The sequence below is a fragment of the Cavia porcellus genome, unplaced genomic scaffold, assembly GCF_034190915.1.
Source record: "Cavia porcellus strain 051 isolate PalLab524CR breed Dunkin Hartley unplaced genomic scaffold, mCavPor4.1 scaffold_4, whole genome shotgun sequence".
NCBI classification, from domain to species: Eukaryota; Metazoa; Chordata; class Mammalia; order Rodentia; family Caviidae; genus Cavia; species Cavia porcellus.
Genome location: NW_026947487.1, coordinates 104,961,624 through 104,967,448, shown reverse-complemented (window position 1 = coordinate 104,967,448; position 5,825 = coordinate 104,961,624). Strand labels below are relative to the sequence as shown.

At 46.0% G+C, this 5,825-nt stretch overlaps 1 pseudogene; it reads left to right on the top strand.

The window, feature by feature from the left end:
* Positions 1–1,509: 1,509 nt before the first annotated feature.
* LOC100719051 (rho GTPase-activating protein 20-like) lies at positions 1,510–3,091 on the top strand (annotated as a pseudogene).
* The last annotated feature ends 2,734 nt before the right edge of the window (positions 3,092–5,825 follow it).

Sequence of the window (5,825 nt, the reverse complement as noted above, 5' to 3'; positions counted from 1 at the left end):
CTCAAGTCAGGAACAGCAGAGCATCAAATCAAGCCCATGGTGCGCATGACTATGCCAATTGGAGACTGCAGATTCCCAAAACCAGCCTGTTCCTCATGATGTAGATAGAGAAATGAACCCCTTGATAGCCAGCCCAAGGTCCAGCAGGCCCAGCGGCCTCTGATGTGAACAGGGAAAAGACCCTTATTAGTAAATATATAACACCACCCAGAATTCTCACCAACTCCCCTCAAAGGCAATTGCTATTTTTCAAAACGAAAAATACAATCAAATTTTCTGAATACTAATTTAAAAACAGGAGTAAAGTGTCCTTCCTGGCCACCAAACCATGCTCTAAAGCACAAAAACCCCTGGGGTTCACTGCAGCTGGGAGGCTTGGCAGCCAGCCCCATCTTGCTTGTGACTCAGTGGCTGTGGAGCATAGAGGACATCATCCTATAACTTCCTGCAACAGACAGAAGGGGAGAGCCAAGGCAGTCAGGCTGTTCCCAGAGATGCAGCCTAGGGAAGTGACTTCCCAGTTCACCCTGTGATCCCCTAGAGGTCCCGAGGAAGGGACTCTTCCAGACTCTCTTTCCGGTGTGACTTTTCTTAGTACGTGGTTCCACAAACATCACTGAAGTCAGGACTCTTAAGAAGATGGGAGGATTCATCAAAGACAGAGCACTGAAAACCATAGCAGCTTATTGTGCAGAAGCTGAGGAGTCACAGGCAAGAATGACAAGGGGGAAAGAAATGGTCCAACTGCCCAGAGGCCAGAGTTGTGGAGCAATATTCCCCCACCGCACACCCAGGGCATCCCTGCACTGCGAGTCGGTCAACACCTCCAACGCCCAGCCTCACACCATCCCACCCCGGCACATTAACCTGGAGTTCAATATGATAAAAAAAAAAGTTGAACTCCAACCCAAGATGACAAAATATGTGAGATGGAGACAGAATTCATGGTCCAACATGAACCTGTTGTCTTTACCCTCTTCCCCTCCCAACAGGGCGAGGAGGTATATTCCTGTACCATTGCAAGGACAACCGGACAGATGCATAGCAAAGAGAAACCTCACACAAGCCTTTGGAAGTCCATCCGGGTTTGGCAATCGCACCGCACTACCTCTTAGTGTACAACAGGTAGCCCAGAGTGGGAGGCGCGTCACCCTCCTGATATGGCAATGCAACTTTAGCTAGCTGGTCTTCATCCCTCTGGTGGACACGACCAGGTAGCCTCCTCCTGAACTCAGACTGACTTGCAGATTTTCATCACCAAAATGACATCCACTCGGCAGGAGGTTCTAAGACGACAGAACCTCACTCCTCTTTCCTGGTCACCAAGAAGACAATGAAAACACTAGCAGAAAGGAGGAGGAGCGCTCCACCCCTTATCCTGGATAAAGCCCTCCAAAACCGGCCTTGCACCAGAGGGAGTCCTTCCGCTAGTGTTGACATTGTGTGTTTCTGTCATCATTTATGTGCAGCAGGAAGACTCTGCTTGTTGCAAGCAGGGTAGAACTCAAAATGGGCCTGAAGAGGCAGAAGCAGCATCTTTTCTTGTTCAGTGACCGGCTTGGTGAGGTCAAAATCAAATATACAGTAACAGTAAGCTGTGTGTATCAAGTGGACAAAGAAGGCCACTCCAGCACCATGAAACCCCTTGTCTCGGGCTGACTCATGGTGAAGTTTGTGGCCACATTCAGTTCTCCAAAACAGGAAACTGGCTCTGCCTTTCAGAGACTAAAACTATAACAGTAATGAATTCAGATACAGCGAGTAAAGTTATCAACGTGTCATTACCAATGCTAGGGATAATTGCCCCGAGAGATATTACCAGTTATGGGTCAGTTCTGGAAAAGAAGTAGCACTGTTCCTACCCACCAGGCATGAATGTCTCTATGGAATTAAAATGAGACACCTCATTCCCAACACTGAGAGTCAAAGGCTCTGTCACCCTTTCCAAGCTTCACGAGCTCTTCCTCATGGAATAGCTGCCCTGGGAGATGCAGTGCCAGTTCATCCTGAAGCCCAGCCACACGGCTGCAAGCCAGAAACTAAATAATTCAGGTCAAAAGACTGTTAAAAAGAAATCTGTCATAAACTGGGCCTTTGGACAGGATTCCAGCACTGATCTGAACACCATTTGCCATATGTAACGCCCAAGGCACTAACGTCTCCTCCACCAGGACGGTTCTTTGGAGTTTCTCTGCAAGCTATTTGTGAAGATGAGCATCTGCCTAAATCTGTCTCAGACATGCTTTTCTTTCTTAATCAAAAAGGCCCCCTCAGGAGGGGCAACCACAGAAAGTCAGGCCCATGTGAAATCCCACACAGAAAGCTAAAAGGGAGACAGAATTCCGGAGCCGCAGGACACTTAAAATGTACGTTTATTTCAATAGTAGCAACCATCTTAAAGGACTTTCTACAAAATATTCTAGGAAGTATTTTTTTATCCGGTATCTATGATCACTGGGTCTGTGCAATGGATCAAGGAAATGATGAAGAGAAAATAAATACAACTGAAAGTCTATTGGGTCAGCTTCCAAGAGCCAATGCCATTCTCTCTTAGGATATCTGTTGGGGTGCTATACAACATTGAAAAAAATCCTTTCGCCAATCAGATGAGGGCATTTAATCTGGTGGTATGTGTCACTCCAAGCCTCCTTTGGCCTCCTACTTCCTGCCAGATCTAGAACATGAACTTACAAAGGGTGCCCTTCTTACACAATTGAAAACTGCTGTAGGATATTTGGACATGAAGTCACTTCCCTCTTTGGAGAGGTTTCAGTGAGATAGAGGATGCTGAGAGACTTCCCCAGGGATCTCTTTTTGAGTCCAACCAAATGATACTTCCTGTGACGGCTTGGAAAAGGAGCAGATGAGGATGCTGATGCTCTGCGTAGTGACTTGGTAAAGAAACTTGGCTGGGGTAGCGGGTGCATGGACTCTCTTATCCTTCAGAGATGATACCATCCACCAGCCCGAGGCAGAAGTTCTTTTGACCCTGAGCAAGAATGTTTTAGTAATGAAGAGAAAAGCCTCGCTGGGGGCGGGGGACGGGGGACGGGGGCACGCTGCAGCCTCATGCAGCACACACTCAAGCTAGCTGTGCACAACTGCAGCAGATGTTCCAAAACGCTTAAGACAATGGATGTGCTGCTCAGAGCCCAGTATCAACAATTAGGGTTCTAAAAGAATTTCCTATCTTGGAGAGTTTTACCAGAAACAGTTTTGCAAGTCCAGCTGTGATGCAGCTTTTCCTCTCTCAGCCAAACTGAATCAGTGAGGTGCTGGGTGTGGAGGGCCCAGCTGAAGACTGTTATCAACATGACAAGAACTACAGAGGCAGAGGGTGCAGCTGGTTCTCCTGGAGGAGTTTGTGGTATTAGGTTCCTGATATGAACACAGCTGTTATCGCGGGAGGAGCTCAGGACCTTGTTGCTGAGAATGGCTGCAGTTCTCTTTGGGAGAGTTCTGGTCCTTACACTGAGCATCGCTTCCTGGCTCCAGTGCAGACCCTTCATCCCCCTGGCTTTTTAGCTTAAAACACTGACCTTTGGGTCTTCCCAGCACAGATCCATGAAACAGATTTGCACAAGACCTTGTTGTGGGCTCTAGGCCTCCAGTTAGGCTTGTGAAGGGCACTATTATGGGCTCTAGGTGTTCAGCTGGACTCATGTAGGACATGGCCATGGGATCCAGGCCCTCAGCTGGATTCTTTGGGTCTCCAATATATGGACAGATTTCCTGCATTCTTTAGTATTTGACTCTTTGGGTGACTACTATAAAATGATCCTATAAATTATGTGTCCTGTATTAAATTGTTTCCCTTGGAAAACCCTCACTAAAATACCCTCCAAGAAGAGTATAACTACAGGCACTGACATCACCAAGAAAAATGCCACTAGTAAAAACATGAAATTTGTCAAGATCATATGAAACATTTCACTAAGTCTAAGCCAGTGACCATTTCCATGGCATCTTATAGTCATTCATGCCCCTGATCATTCCGGGGACCAACTTCTTGAATGCAAATACATTGGGATGCCCCTCCCGCCACCACATAGCAGATCCACTCAAGAGTTCAAGGGCACGGCAGCACTGCTCTGAGCTCAACACAGATGACCAGAACTGCAAACTGACTTCTCTCAGCTGATTTATTCAAAGATACAACATAAGCTGTGAAGCTGGTCTCTGGCAGGAAATTCATAGCAGGTGCTCTTCTAAAGGTTGCTTTTTGTTCCCTTTTTTGGTTCTAGGATTTAAAAATTATTGTTTTCTCTGAAGAGTTATTTCAGGATTCCCCATAGGTCCTACCTATGGGGACACGGCCCTGTTTGCCCTAATCAGTACAATTAACTGTTAGAATTCTTTGTCCAAAGAACTCCTTCAGGACACCGGCCATCTCAGCCACACGTGTGACCTACACGACAGTTCTTAACTACTCCAGTATTACTCAGTGTCCATCTGTATGTTTTGTGGTTTAATATACAAAGTCAGCTGGGTTCCCTGACCATGAGGACATACTACTGTTGGAACTGCAAGATGTAAAAGAAGCTCTTATGGTTTGGAATGGATTTCTGGATGGAATTACTTGTCTACTTCCAAAAATAACAGTTTAGCCTTTTTTCTTTTAGTATTAGCCAGTATAAAACCACTCATCTAGTTTTTGAAGCATTTTGCTAAGGTTCTTTAAGAACCGTTGCCATTCCTTCTGTTCTCCCAGAAGTTCCTGGGATACTTAACATGAATAGTTTGCTAATATTGCTAAAAAGTATTATACTCAAGTATCCTAAGACAGACTACATGTCATTTTATTGTACTCCATCAACCTACAATATGTTAGATCAATGCTTTATCTAAAATACTGTGAGATTGTATAATACATCTGGATACATTTTATTACCACATGCTATGTAATAAATGTGTATTTTTGTGTTTCAGAAACTTCCACTAAGGAACTGATAATGCATATGTCTGAAGCCCTTGGTCTCTGTAAAATAAAATACCGTGACAGGGGAAAGAGCAGCAAGTCCTGGTCCTGCAGCATGAACAAGGTCAGGAAGAGTCAGAGTAGCAACAGAAAGATGCAGCCTTGCAGCCCAGAACCAGAAGCTCAGTCAGCTCAGCAAGAGCTGGAGGATTGAGAAAAGCAAGCCAGGAGGTCTGGTGGGTCTTCAGTGGCAATTTTCATTTGGAAGGTGGAGGCAAAACTGTGCAGACCCCACTGGGGGCCACTGGCAGCAAGTCGTGTTAGCAGACAGACAGCTGGCCAGGAAGGAGAAAGAGAAGAATCTTTTGAGAAAAAAATGATCAAACTCAATACTGGAGAATATGTTAGAAACACAAGAAAGGGCAGATAGAATTCTTGGTTCCGGTTTCAACAGCAGTACCCACAAAAACTCTGTTTCCTGGCATGAGAGCGTCGAAGAGTTCTTGTGTCACAGAAGCTGAGAGCTTCCAACTTAAAGCCCTAAGAGAGGCTCTTCAACAGCCATGCCCCTTGAAGTAGCAGCATTCATTGCAGACTTCCTGAATACGTCCTCCACTACCACAGAGTTCTGGCTAAGCCCCAGAGCAGGAGCATCTCCGCCCGGACCACCAACCTGCCAATCTTCAGCGTCTTCCTCTTCCTGCTGGAGGAAGAAACCCTTTCGAAACATGAAGCTCCACACATGTCCTATCTGCTGCAGGAAGGGCCCACAGACAGGCACAAAAAATCTTTTTCTAAAGAGCTAGATGCCATAGACTACCTATCATTTTCACAATACCTATGAGCATCCCAAGACCCTCACCAGAAAGACCATCATGCCAGCCAGGACGACTTCCTGTACCTCCCC